This window comes from Falco cherrug, chromosome 3, assembly GCF_023634085.1.
Source record: "Falco cherrug isolate bFalChe1 chromosome 3, bFalChe1.pri, whole genome shotgun sequence".
Classification (NCBI taxonomy): Eukaryota; Metazoa; Chordata; class Aves; order Falconiformes; family Falconidae; genus Falco; species Falco cherrug.
The window spans coordinates 114,191,013-114,205,133 of NC_073699.1; the positions used below are offsets into that span (position 1 = coordinate 114,191,013).

A 14,121-nucleotide genomic window follows, 5' to 3' on the forward strand; every position below is an offset into this window, starting at 1 on the left:
CCTTCTCCTTCCCCCCCTCCCCACGGTCCCCCGCCCCGCCCCGGCCCGGTCACCGCCCCGCTCCTTGTCTCCCCGTTAAGATGCCCCTGGGTTGCCGCTGCTGAGGTACTGCGCGGGGACCCTTGCCGCTCGTCGCCGCCGCCGCCCGGGCAAGAGGGGAGCCGCTCGCCACCGCCCCGCTCCCGCCCCGCGGCCCCGCCGCCACCGCTTTGTCCCGGCAGCCAGACGGAGCCGCCGTTGATGGTGTAGCGAACCGCCGCGGTAGGTGGGCGCGGAGCGGCGCAACTTGCTGGGGTTTTGTTGTGGCCGCGAGCGGGGGGTGAGGCCCTTACGTGTGTGGCGCGGGTCTATTTATTTATTTTTTTATCGGTAGCAGCGAAGTGCGGGAGAGAAAAGGAGGCGGCGCTGGGTGAGGGAGCTCGGGGGAGAATGCCCGGGCTCGGCGCGGGAAGGGCGCGGAGGGGGATTGCGGGCGTGGGGCTGGGGGATGGAGCCTCTCGCCAGCCCCTCGCTCTGCCCGCGCCTGCCCCGGGAGGACGCACGCACGAGGGGACTGGGGCCGGCGTTTTTTCTCCCGTGTGGGTTTTTTTTTTTATTGTTGTTGTTGTTTGTTTTTGTTTGGGTGCGTTTTTTGGTTTTGTGGGTTTTTCGTTTGTTTTTGTTTGGGTGGGTTTTGTGTGTGTGTGGGTTCTCTAGAGAGTGTCGCGTCTGTGTAATGCTCAGTAGAGAAAGGGCTCTCAGGGAAAGGTTTAACTTGTTACCATTTTAAATAGGTGTGAGATTGGGAAACATTTAATTTAAATGGACATGCAGAGGAAGTGGACTTAGGTGTTTAAAAGATGCGCTTTTTTCATCTGTGGTAGGTATGGAATTGTGAAAGGAAGATTTTATGCAAATGAATTTAATCGTAGGATTTTCAGTAGCATAGGAAGGGGTGGGTTTTTATTTTTTTTTCTTCTCTTCTCCCCCCCCCCTTTCTCTTTTTAAAGTGTGAAAAGCAGATGATCAGAATCAGAAAAGTAGTAAGAGGTAGACAATATTAAAGGCTTCATCACTGAAACTGGCTGTTCAAGAAATTGCTGGGAAGAAAACAATATGATTCATTGTTGAAGTGTCTTTTCTCTGAGATTTATTTTTACACGCTGGTTGCAGTTACTTTGATTTACTGACGACTTATGCTGAGTTTTTCCTTGAAGCAGTAATGTTCTTGGAGATTACAAGCTCAGAATGTTTCTATGCAGTCAGCATGCGACTATCTGATGTCTGTTTACTCCTGAGTTACATTGACCAATTATTGAAATCAAAGATATTATTTTGTTTGTGCACCCATGTAACTAAAATGAGGAGCCTTAGTTGCTAGTTCTTACTGTTACAATTCAGTAAAAATGCTTTCTCAAAAAAAATCTGGTGACATAATTAAAATAGAATGCCAGTTCTTAAGTATGGATTTTAACCACATAAAAATGAACCCTGTGTCAAAAGTAGTTGTTGGTTGTGAAAGGCACTTGTCAAATTTCTGATTAATGTCAACATAATATTTTTCTTGTAATTCTAGTATTACCAGGCAAATATTTTGGGTTTTTTTGTACAGTGTTCCCTTTGAATTGAGAAATCCATGGTGGTTAAGAAGGGTGAAAGTGTTGCTATAATAATAAAAGCAGTTCTGGTAAATACATCTCATCTTGGTTTTACTCCTTGAGTTTGTACCATAAACTATGAACTGGGGTTAATTTCAGTGGCCTGCTTTGGATATATAGTGATTTCTAGAGATTTGTCATATTGGTTGGTCACGTCTGGGGGGAAGAGGAGGAGGTAGATGCACACAATGCCCAGGCTTGGGAGCTCATTGTTCTTTGCCACACACTCTGCTGTGTTTGGGACTGTGCTCTCACTCAAACGCTGTATCTTTTTCTTCTGAGATGTGAAAGATAGAGAATGGGAAGCATTTTCTACCTCTTTCCTCCTTTCCCAGAATGTCCTTTTGGTAACATTGCAAAAAAGCAAAATAGTAAATTAGAAGCTAAAGGGCGCCAAAATGTTCTGTATGCTCTTTCCTCCTCCCTCCCAGCGCTTGCTCTGCTTCTTCCGCTGTCTGTAAGTGAATATATAAAGAGAGAGGGAGCACATGAGGTGAGACTTGGAAGTACACTCTTCTGAACCCTGCTCAACTTTCTTTCATGTTCTACCCGCTCCCTCAAAATGAAGACCCCAGCTGGATTGAAATAAAAATTATTACACTTCAGACTTGTGTATTAGCTTTGGGATGTTTGATCTGGAGGCATGTGTGCAAGGAAACTGCTATCAAGGGATAGTCTTCAGACAGATGCTTTGGGATGACAAAAGTAAAAGGAAGTGTGCAGAGGCTGATTTCAGTGTATGCAGTTTCTTCTCTTGATGATTGTTTAATGTTTCTGGTTTTATAGCAGCATCTGTGAAAAAAACCACCAACAAATCAAACAACCCACCCCCAAACCCTCACAAACCCAACAAAAACCTCAAAACCCTAAAAAAGCCAACCAACCGAAAACCCAACCAGTTGTAGAATCATAGCCTATTTCAAGCTGGAAGGGACCCATAAGGATCGGGGAGTCCAACTTCCTGCTCTTCACAGGGCTACTACTATAGCGTGTGCTTTAGCTGTAAAAGAGCAACTGCTGCACAAGGGCTTGAGTTTATGGGTTATTGAGGCATGGTAAAATGTCACTTAGCTCACTGATAACTTCAGCTAGCTGATGGTACTGAGGTATGCAGAAGGGGATAAAGGAAAAAAAGCCCATGTGAGTGTTGAGGAAAAGTGCTAAGTTTTTTTGAAAATGGGTAGCAATGACCACCGTAGTTTAAGCATGAGGCCTCCGAGTTTTGTTTTTGACTCTTTAGCTGACTTCAGTGTATAATTGGGGTAAATTTATTTCAGTTTCCTTACCTGAATAAGATGTGGTGATTGCCTCTGGATTGAGGAACACATTTTCTGTATTTTTCTACCACTCATAGCTTTGTGTGGCTAGGGATAATTTTAACGTTGTTATAGGCTATTGTTGGCATGAATGCTACAATTTGAGTTCAGAAGGAGGTATGGTGAAATACTTACACTGCCTCTCTGTGGCTTTGTGATTCCTGTGGCATGTGAATTTGTACTCTGGAGTGACTGAGAAGGGGGCTAACTCTCCATTTGGAGAAAGCTTTTGGTATCCCTGATGAAAACTGCAAGCATCTCTTGGGTAGATAAAGGTAAGTGGAGCTAGGAGGAGAGCCAGACATGCCTTAAACAGTAGTTGTGTAGCTAGAATAACAAACAGTGATTTCTTGGCATCCTGGGGTTTATTTTACCATAGTGGGGTTTTGTATGCCTACCGAAGTTCATCCTGTGGAGGTGTGGGTGTAGAATCAGTGCTACTGCAGCAAAAGGCTAGTAACAACAATATTTGTGAATGTGAAGAGATAATGGTGTGTGTAATTCTTTATGCTGATTTAGGTTTAGGTGAGAAAAATGGCATTCTGATGTTGCAGTTTAATAACTTTTTTGAAAAAGACATTGTTTGTAAATTTACTAGTACAGCTACAAAATGCATCTCTCTATTTTAGCCGTACTAGGTAGTTGTTTTGCCCATAAAGACGTTATTTCACTTTTGGGAGTGGGAGGAAAAAAGTGAGCTATGAGCATATAGAATTTTGCAAGTATGTGTTACTGGCAGTCTAATGGCACAGCAGAAACTGTGTTATTCTCTCAGCAGAGCTGTTCGTACATTAAGATTGCCTGAAGGTAGCTTTGATTTCATTATGTGCCGTATTTAAGGACACTGTAAACTTCAGTAACAAGTTATGCTGTGTTATTGGCGTATGAGTACAGTACTCAAATGTTAGTTAATTTCTGGTTCAGAAAATAATGACAGTTGGAAAACAGTGATTATGTGATGCTGAGGTGGGTGAGCAACTACATAAATTTAAAAGGGGTGGCTGGGTTTGGAGTTGACCATTTCAAATCAACCAGCCAGCTCTCTGACTTCCAAATGTATGGGTTGTTGGGTTTTGGGTTGTTTGTTTGGTTTTGGTGGTTTGTGGGGTTTTTGGGTGGTATCCTGGTTAGACTAACTATTTTTAAGGTTCAGCTATTTTTCACTCTGGTTTTCCTATGGAAATATATTGCAGTTGTTTCAGTTGCATGAAGTCTAAACAAATCATCCAGCCCAACTTTAAGGGATGCATAGTATCTGACTTCAGCTCAAGGCTTCAATTTGAATCAATAGGCATAAAATATGTAATATTTTTAAAAAAGACTTATCTTGGAACCAAAACAGAACAAACCTCCTATTGACTGGAAGCTTGTTTATTTAGTGTGCTTTTTTTAAAGCTGCTTGAAATGAAGTTTGTAGTCTACTGATGTTAAGTTGGTTTATTGCAGTAGGGAAATTGGAAGGTATGCGAGATTGGCATTGGTAGTGTGGAAGGTGTCAAAAGGGGTGAGTGTGATTAGATGCAGTTTGGAAATGGTGTTTCCAGCAAGCTGCTAGGAAGAAAATCTAGCCACTTCTTGGAGTGATAGGAGGTGTTAGGGAGCAGGATCTACAATGCGGTATTGTGCTCTTTATGTTAGTTTGCCAGCAGCATTTTACACAAGCTTTTATAATGTTGGTAGCTGTGCCCAACTGCTCTTTTCAGAGAGGCTGATGTATGAACAAAGGAGCAAACAAGATATGAATACTGTGCTGGCTCCTTTTGATTTAGAAGTCTACTGGGGCAAGAAATGGCTGTAAGTGACTAAAAAAACCCAAACAGATCAAAAATATTTTGCCTGACTGTGCCTGTTCCAATAGGTGTTAGTTAGTGCTTTTTTTAATACATATGTCTGTTTAGGTCACTGAGCATCCGGAATCATAAGCTGACCTAGAGCACAGTGAAACTAGCTTGGATACAGTCATCGGTTTTCCCTCTATGCCTGATGGGGATAATGGTAGCCTTATTTTGTGAAATTCTTAGACATGCATGCATAAAATGCACTGTATCAGAGCTGATTGGTGTTTCTCAATTTTAGGCACAAAGGACTGCATTTGTATTTGGCATCTTAATTCTGTAAAAAGTGCAACTCTGAAAATGTAGATCATTGTAGGTATTGCATAATTTGATAGATTAAAAAGTAAATTTTTATGATTGGGTTACTGAAAAATGGGTAGTTCTTTGAATGTGTAGGTTGTCTTTTGTTCTTCCTACAGAACATGAATGAGAGGCTAGTTCACTATTTTACAATTCGAGATGAGTGCTTGTTAATTTTGAGGTCTTAGTTATTGATCTGTGTATTTAGTCTACTTATCTATATTTTAAAAAATCATGGTATTATTAATCCCTGATACTAAGTCAATTTCAAATATGTGTCAGAATTTCTGTCTTATAGTGGTAGATGTTATGTGGTCTTTTCATAGTGCATGTGATGAAGGCTGTAGTGTAAATTTATTTTCATGACCAGCAGTACTAATGAAGCATTATGTTCTAGTAGTTCTTCCGAGGAAACAAGAGCTTGTAAATCCTGAATTTTGCCTCCCTCACCCCTGTTGCCAGTGGATTCCCTCTGCCCTGTCCTTCATAACAGTTGAACGAGCAAGTAGCATGGATGGGCCTATGGACTAGCTGGCTGCCAAGCAAAACTTAGAATGCTGGTTTCTGTCTGGCTGTGCCTTAGTGGGGATGTAATTAATTACAGAGTTTTTTTCCTATCCATCTGCTGGTTTACACAAAACTTTCAGGAATGTTGGTTATTGCTGGGATGACTGTTGTGGCAGGCTGGTTTGAAATTCATCATGCACCAGAAGTTACTGGCATGAAATGAGAGGATAAGGGAATTGGGGAGGGGGGGACAGGGGGAAGTGAAGTGAATTGGGGAAGTTTTTCTCTGAGAAACCAGGTTAAAGAAAGTTCTGTCATCTAGCACTAATAAATATTTCTGTCTGCGTGAGGAACAATTTCTCCTTTGTTCATCTTTTTCATATGGCCAACTATTTTGGGGTGGAAACAGACAAGTTCTTGGGCACTTGGCCCATCTTCCTGCAGATCTTCCTTCCTTTTTTTTTGGAGCTGTTTGGAAGTATTCTTAGTGATCAGTTGGCTGGGAGCAGGCATCTCATACAACTGTTGGTTAAAATACATACAGGGAACATTTTTGTTGATATGTTGTGCTACAAATGAATGAAACATTAAGAAGCAGGATTTCTTACGAGTGAGAAATCACTGTTAAAATTTTAGAAAACCAAGCTTTTGTTTGGTTTGACATGGCTCTTGGTGTGTCTGTGTGTTTATAGCAGTTCTCCAACAAATGAATCCTTATATAGAGTAAGCCTAATTGATTTTAGGGGACTAAGAAATTATAGATCTTACTTGATCTCTGATATTTTGCAAGTGTTATATATTAAATTCTGAGGCAGATACTATATGTTAATCTCTTGATCCTACAGTCAGATTTCTGTACATGGAATCATGGTAGTCTGTATGCATGTAGGGGAATGGATGGGGGAATCTGCCTGATGGCAGGGGGGGACTTTTGATCATGCACATAACCTGTGCATGTATGTATTGGTGCCTAACACAAGGTAGGGGTACATGAATGAGTTAGTGTAGGGTAAGTTGCGGTGTAACTTTTATGTTAGATATACAGCAGGAGTTCACTCTCAATGACAGCTTATGTGTGACATGTTGATTTTCCTTCCTTGAAGGACAGGTAACTTCAGGCAGCCCTGTTTACTTCTGTCCTTTAGTAAATGGCTCTGGGCACTTAACACAAAGTGGCTGTGACTCATGGGACCTCTTCTGTGTGCATATACCTTGAGTCAGCACTTTGTGAAGTACTACTCATTCTTGTTTTGCTTTAGCCAGTATCTTAAGTTTTAACAAAAGATATTTGTAATGTTGGCAATAGAAGCTGTAGTGAAGAGAGGTTTTCAGTTTCCTTTAAGTGAGAAACAGTTCTAAGCATGCATAGACTATGGGAGAGCTAAAATGTGTAGTGACTTCTAGAGTTGCAGCTACGGCATTGAGTCAGGCTGGTGATGCCAGAGATAGGTCCTTTCTATAGGCTACTGAAATCACTATGGTCTGGTGGGAGCTGTAAGACTGTACTTCACTTTAAACCTGAGTGCTCATGATAATTATGTGGTTGCATTGCTGTGTAAAGCAGGATAGAGACGTGAGTGTATTCCTGTGGAGGAATAGGGAGTTAAAATGGAATATGGTGGTTTCTGTCAAAGTTTGCTGTTTGGCAACCAGTTTATTCCCTGGTTAAAGAAAAATGGCAAGGTCAGTCAGTAATTAATTGTGTATTATAGGATGTTAGGGGATCAGAAGGTTTGTGCTAAATATTAGTTATTATATATATAAGCTTAAGGATTATGAATCCTCTTGAATGTGTGTATATGACAGTAGTCTGCTGGTACAAACAACCACAAGGGACTCGAACACATGGTGTTGATGCTGAAACACCTCTTTATATTTTCCTTGAAGTCTTCATTCGTTCATGCATGTTAATATGAAAAGTGTCATGAAAATGAAAAAAGAAAGTGATGGTACATCATAGAATTCTAGTGCTCTAAGGGTTGTGTTTCTCCAAGAAATTACACCCAGTAAAAAATCATGGTGCCTAGGCACTTCAGACCTTCAGATTTGTTCTGAATTAAGAAAAAGCAGTTGACAAGTGGGTAGGTTCTTCACAGCAAATGCTTCATGGTGATAGGGTGGACATACGTATCAAATGCTTTTTCCTATGCCTGTAACTGAAGAGTGGCTCTGAGCTTGGAAAACCTTGAGTTGATTGGAGCTGCTTTTCTCTTAAACCTTCCACTCTGTGTGTGGCTTTTTTGTTTTGTTGTGCTTGGTTTGTTTTGTGGCCTTTTTTTTTTTTTTTTTTTTTAAATAGTGGTGCAGAACTGTTCTTTCCAAGTTTTTCTTGCTCACAAAAACAACTTAACCTGTCTTTTGGAATTCTACCTGTGTTCCTTTAGTTCTTCTTCAACTTGTTTTCCAATCCCCTCTGTCTGCAGTAGCTTTAATGCAGGTACTTCACCTCTTGTTCAGGTGTATCAGCTTCACTGTGCTCATACTTCAGTATGATCTAGAATCAAAATATGAACACAACTTTAAAGTATGGAAGTAGAAGTGTAAACTTATTGGTGAAATTACTTAAAATTTACCTAGTTAAGGCCCAGTGTCTGACAAGATTCTGCAAAGAAAGCTTTGCCTCGCTCCTTTTCTTAGTAAATTTAAACATGGGAAAGAGCACAGGTTCTTTAGGTGAACAGAACGCACACGATTTAACAGTAGTTGTGTGTTCTTCTGGTACCTGATTTCTGTGCCAGGGTGGTACATTCTGAATGAAAAGGAATGCAATATCTCCATTAGAGATCTTCTAACGAGGTCAGTGTGGGAGATTTAAACACTTAATCCTCATTTTTACAAACTGGAAGTGAGATGCAGGAAATCTAATTTCTGTCTTCAAGGTCGTTCAGTTTCACAAAACTTAATAGACCTTCCTCTGACTGCTCCTTAAGCCACTGAATTACACTTACTTACCTTCTAATGTGAACCCTTAAGAAACTTTACCCAATGATAGAATGAACTTAAAGGTGTCTATACATGTAAAGATTTCTGAGTGTCAAATGCCCCGCTAGTAAGGCATCAGGAAATAAACTGGCTTACCTTAAGACTGGTTTGGGCTGTGCATTTCATTTCTAATGTATTTTACTTGTAAAATTTAAACTACACGTTTATTATTATCACATGCACACTCAAGTTTATTTGCTGTAACTGGGAACACAGTTGAAATGGGCATGTTTTTAGTGAAGTAAACCCCATTTTATTTTCTTTTTTGAGAACTTGCGGTCATTTGCCCCTTATATCTGTGGTTAGTCAGGGAGACCTCCTCCCTCTTTCTTGTTCACTGTGGTTTCTGTGATGCAGTTTCCATGGTAAATTTTATATTCACTAATGTGTAATTTGATTGAATTCAGCAGAAGCTATGGAAGGTTTTCAGATTGTGACAGTAGGAAAGCAGTTTAAGGCTGGTCTTGTATTGGCTGGCAAAAGCTAGAGTAGGGTATTGTTTCAGAGGTTAGCCTTTATAACAGAGGAATTGAGTGAAAAGGAGCAAATGTGGCTAACTCCATGAAGGTGAATGTGCACAAACATGGATGGAGTATGGTAATGAAAGTAGTTCTCCTAAGACAGAGGTGCAAATAAAGCAGCTTAATGTCTGAATAAAGGGAATATGGATTTAGAGTTTCTCTGTTTGTAGGCAGTCTCTTAGTCTATGTGTGTGAGGTTGCAGTGCATGCTTCTGGATGAAAATCTGAATAATACTGGGATTAAAAAAGGGCCAAGTTGATTTTTAATGTATACACTTGAAAGAAAACTTAGGCAGAATCCAAGGTTCTAGTCTGACCTGCTGAAACAGTCCTGGTTGCTGTTTGAACGTCTTCATCCAAGTTTTGAGATATTGTAGGACTGCAGAAGGTCAAAAGTGGTGCATATAGTCTAGTAGTCTTCAGATATATTTTTATTGTAATTTGTAGGAAGGGCTAGAATTATCAGTGACATCTTGGTACATCTCAGATGCCCTTTAGCAGGTCAGTAGAAGTATATGTGGCTTGTAATGTATTTATTTTGTACCTCTGCTTATATCTATATCTATATCTATATTTATTTATTTATTTCATAATTATGCTAGTTTCCCTACTGCAGACTTTGGCTTTGGGATTCTGCCTGCTGTTACTTTTTTTTTTTTGGTGGTTAATGTGAGTGTGTGAGGATGTGTTTCTTTTTTCCATGAGACTCTGTTACTATCATAGCTAATCTTCCAGGGCTGGCCTTGTTAAACACAGTTCTGTAAACAGTATATCTGCTCATTCTTCTGGTTGGAAAAAGTAATTTGATTCTTATTTCCTGCTTCTCTTCATGCTGAATAGACTTAGTCTTTTATTGTTGAATGTTATTGTTTAACTGCGTGTTTCTCTTTCCATGTCTGTAATATATGAAAAATGAAACTGGCTCCACTTGCATTCTCATTGTATGTCACTTCTCTCCATGTAGGCTTGCTTCAATTAATAAGCCCTGTTCTCTTCCCTACAGTAATTATTCATCAAATAACTACTTCCATAGCCTTTGTCCCAAAGTACAAGTTTAGTAAGATGTGGAAAGTAATTACTTTTATGTATGTTTAGTGAGGTCTTCTGAGTCCTGATAAGTAATACTCACACTTTTCCTTGCTGGGACTTTTCTGAGGCTCTAATGCATGTTAGATATTCTTGAATAGAAACAAAGGCTGGGAGGGATTATTAATGAATGAGGCCACTTGTTTATGACATTCTGTTTGAAATGAAGCATGTTTCCTGTATTAAATCCTAAAGATATTTTAATTGGGTAGTATTTAATTTCTGAAGATGATAGAGTTATGCTACAAGTAGACAACAAGAGAGACTGGAAAGATTGCATGTTGTTAATCCATAACAAGAATTTAGATGTTGTTGGTATCACAAAATCTGGATTTTGCTCCAGGCACTTAAAAAAACCCCACAACTTTGTTGCTTGGCTTCTAGCTGAACAAGTCATTTCTGTTGTGTTTTTCTTGCTAATACCTTGCTAATCTGAAAACGTATGTTAACTTAGTTATACATTATGTTTCTTCTTTGCAATGATGGTGAAATAGCTAAATTTTTTTAAAAGACAATTTGTGCTCATTAGTAGGTTACAGGAATTATAGGTAAAGCTCTCAGGAACCTGTTCTACTTGTTCAAAAATTACTACATTTCAAAAACATAATTTGAGCAGCTCTCTTTTGGCTTTATTGTAGGTACTTGCACCTTTTCTCCTCCAGTGATGAATGAAGGTCTTTTGCTATTTTACCATGTTCCTGATTTTTTTTTTTTTTTTTCCCTGCTGGAACATAACAGGAAGATAAGGTGACTTTAAAAGTATGGCTGTTGTTTTGGTGGTGGCTTTTTTTTTCATCCTTATATTGATTTCTGGAGATGATATATATATTAGGTGGTAAGGTGCCGGTGAGCTCTGTTCTTTGTGATTGTAGATCATTACTTTCTCACTGTATCTTTTAATTTAAGACATGGTTGCTGTTCTTTTACTTCAAAGTCAAACTGATTGCAGCTTTCTGTTGTAGCTTTGCCTATGTTGATTTGTGTCTTGACGTATCATTAACATCTATTTGATATTACTTGTCTATTTCAAAGTAGTAAAGGATCTTCTGATACACAGCTGTAGAAAATACCTGGTTCTTCAGTATTGAACAGATTATTACTGTTTTTTTAAATGCCTGTTCTGATAGCTGCCAAATTGGAATTACACTGAATTTTCATGTTAAAGTTTTAGAATAAATTTCTAGCTTGCTATTTTCAATGGTTCTAAGAACTGTTCTATGCTACAGTTCCTGTCCTGAATACAGTTTACCTTTTAAAACAAGCTTTGTAGGAGTTAGTCTAACTTCTTACTCCCCTGTTTACTTATATGTGCTTTTAGCAGAAAGCATATGCCTTTCTGCTTTGTAATAGCAGGATGTCTCTGGGTATTACTAATGGAGAGCTCCTATGGTTAGTCTCCCGCTTGTTACTAATAGCCAATTTGTTTATTCAGAGAGTGAGTCTGAATCAATACTGGAAATACATTGAGTAATATTCTCGCTACCTCCTGAAAGTGAACAAAATTGGGATTTTGCTTTCAGGTGTACAAATGTGAAGGTACAGATGTTGAATGAGCCTTCCAAGATGGAAAAAGGTGGTGTCACACATTAGTAAGCTAAGGAAAGCCAGAAGGTTATTTCCTATGTACGTTTGCTTTTAATAAAAATACGGTCTTTAGAATCTAGTTCATTAGGAACATAATTTGAACCTCATTTAAATATGGTTCTTTACAAACAGTCTGTGGTTCAGTAGGTATGTGAAAAGTAAATTTCGTATTCTCTGTAGCTTCCTTTCCTCCCCTGCCCCCAGGTGAGAAGGAAGGGCTCCACAGAAGAAAATTAGGCAGAAGAGATTAATACTTGCAGTGCAGAAAACAGACTGATCCTTCTGTGATCTTAAGTGTCTGTTTGAAGTCCAACCAGGTCTATTCTCTGTGTGGCTGGATGTGTTTGGGAGCTTGTGTAGCCTTTCTGTCTAGTCTGTGATTAGAAGAGGTGGTGGCTGTAGTGAGCTGGTCTCATGACTAAAACCAGAATATTTTTTACACTTTAAAATAAAACTTGATGTTGTAGAAACAGTTACTGGGGAGCATGGCTGGAGGGAAGAGGGTTTCCTTCTCCTTCTTTTCTGAAAGTAGTTAGGCATGTGTATGAGTATACATGAGTTGTTGTATGTGACTGACTTTTTTTTTTTTTTCCCCTGCGCATTTGTTTGGAGGTTTTTTGAGAGAAAATGAAGACCATGTCCACTGTGTTCATTCTCCGCACTATGACAATACAGAAAGACCAGACTTAAGGTATCTTAAAAGTACTGCTTCACTGTAGCAGCAGAGCCCTTGTCCTCAGTGTTTAAGTTGAGGCAAATGCCTTAGTCCTAAAAAGTATTTTAAATTTTGGAAGCAGTGTATTTTTATGTGGGAAGAACCTATTTGGGTAGCATCACTTAAGCATCCCTTTGAGATTGTTGCCTGCTTAGTTCCTTGATGTTAACAGTTCTCAGGTCATCAGTTTCTACTTGCAGAAATAGGACCTTAGGGGCCAGTCATCCATAGCACAGTCTGACTTCTGTAGCTGTGGAAAAATGTCTTACATTTCGAAAGACTGCAGATGTTAAGTATTTGTCAGAATGAACTTGCAGAGTGTAGTACGTGGCTGATATGCTTGCTCCAGTGACTATTAGCTATGAATTTGGGCTGTAGATAAGTTGGCTGTCAGGGTGGGCTGTAAGTGTTGTCTCTATAGCAAAGCACAATTCTTTTTCTATTTTAAAAAACACTGGTATTAAAACACACCTTTACTACTGTGGGGACTGAACACTGCAGAAGCTTTTCATGTTGGTGAGAAACTGCTTAGAGAGAAAAGATGTGCAGAAAGTCTTGACATTTGGGGGTAGCCCTGGGTAATGAAATGCATCAGATGATTGAAGAGGAGGGAGCTGCTTTATGCTATTACAGTGCAACATCTAACAGAGCTGGTTTCAAAATGTGAAAGTACTTCCTATGAGCAGTAGCACCCCTCCCCGATCCTTCTAGGAGCTGGATATCCATCTGATTCACATTTGTTGGTTATGATTAGTTGAGCATATTCCTGAAGAGACAAAGGCTTTGTATAGTCTTGCTTTTCTGACGATCCTGAGCTTGAGGAAACCCACATTTCTCTGTAGTGGTAACTCATTCGGCTGTGTCTAAAATTTGATACTGTCTTGTAGGAGGCAAAACTATTTGCTATGCATTTTGTTCTCAGTGAAGTGTCATAACTGAAACATGTTTAAAGAAATCTGCATGAGATTACAAGGTTTAATTTTGCTTGCTTGTGCATATTCCCCCCCCACCCCAGCATGGGATTTCTTGCTGTTTTTTCAGTGTGAAAAGAGCCCATCCAGTGCCTTTCATCACGGCATAGTCTAATCCAAAAGGAGATTGTATGAAAAACTGGTTTGTAGCATGTGCTTCTCCACAAGAAGAATGTCACAGCTCACCTACACATCACTTCATTCTGTGTGTGTCAGGATAGTTCATTATAGATGTATTTAATTTTATATGTTAAAGGGAATTTATTTTGTGAGTTTGAATAACTATAAAGCTCAAAATTACGCGTCTGCAGTCTTTGAGGTGAGAAATTGGTTCAGATTTGGGATGCAGTTAGATGCCACTTCTGAATTGGTGACAGGTTTGATTGTAAGCACCGTGTAAAATGGTACAGTAAAACTTTAGACTTCACTATTCTTGGTCAGAGTGGCAGAGAGATGGATACATGCATAGCCTGTTGAGTGCCCGTTGTGTGGTCAGTATTGACCTAACTGGACTAATTATTGCTTGCCACAGGTATGAGGCAGTGGCTGTGGTAAAGGTAAGCAGAAAAAGCTTTCTGGAGGGTTTCAGGCAGTTTGAAATATTTCTAGTTGGGTTTAGAAGTAAGGGAAAGGACTGTGGAGATGATTACTAGGGGAGCTTGGGAGT

The 14,121-nt window shown here is 39.6% G+C and overlaps 1 protein-coding gene across 5 annotated transcripts in view; it reads left to right on the forward strand.

Annotated features, from left to right (window-relative positions):
- The window catches only part of RERE (arginine-glutamic acid dipeptide repeats), a 254,406-nt gene continuing 240,285 nt past the window's right edge, over nucleotides 1-14,121 (forward strand). For 3 of the 5 annotated variants that reach the window (XM_055705116.1, XM_055705120.1, XM_055705122.1), the window contains exon 1: nucleotides 3-261. The gene's annotated coding sequence lies outside the window, so the exon portion shown is untranslated. Of the gene's footprint in view, nucleotides 262-14,121 lie in introns of all 5 variants that reach the window. The other 2 variants (XM_055705121.1, XM_055705123.1) reach the window with 1 other exon arrangement.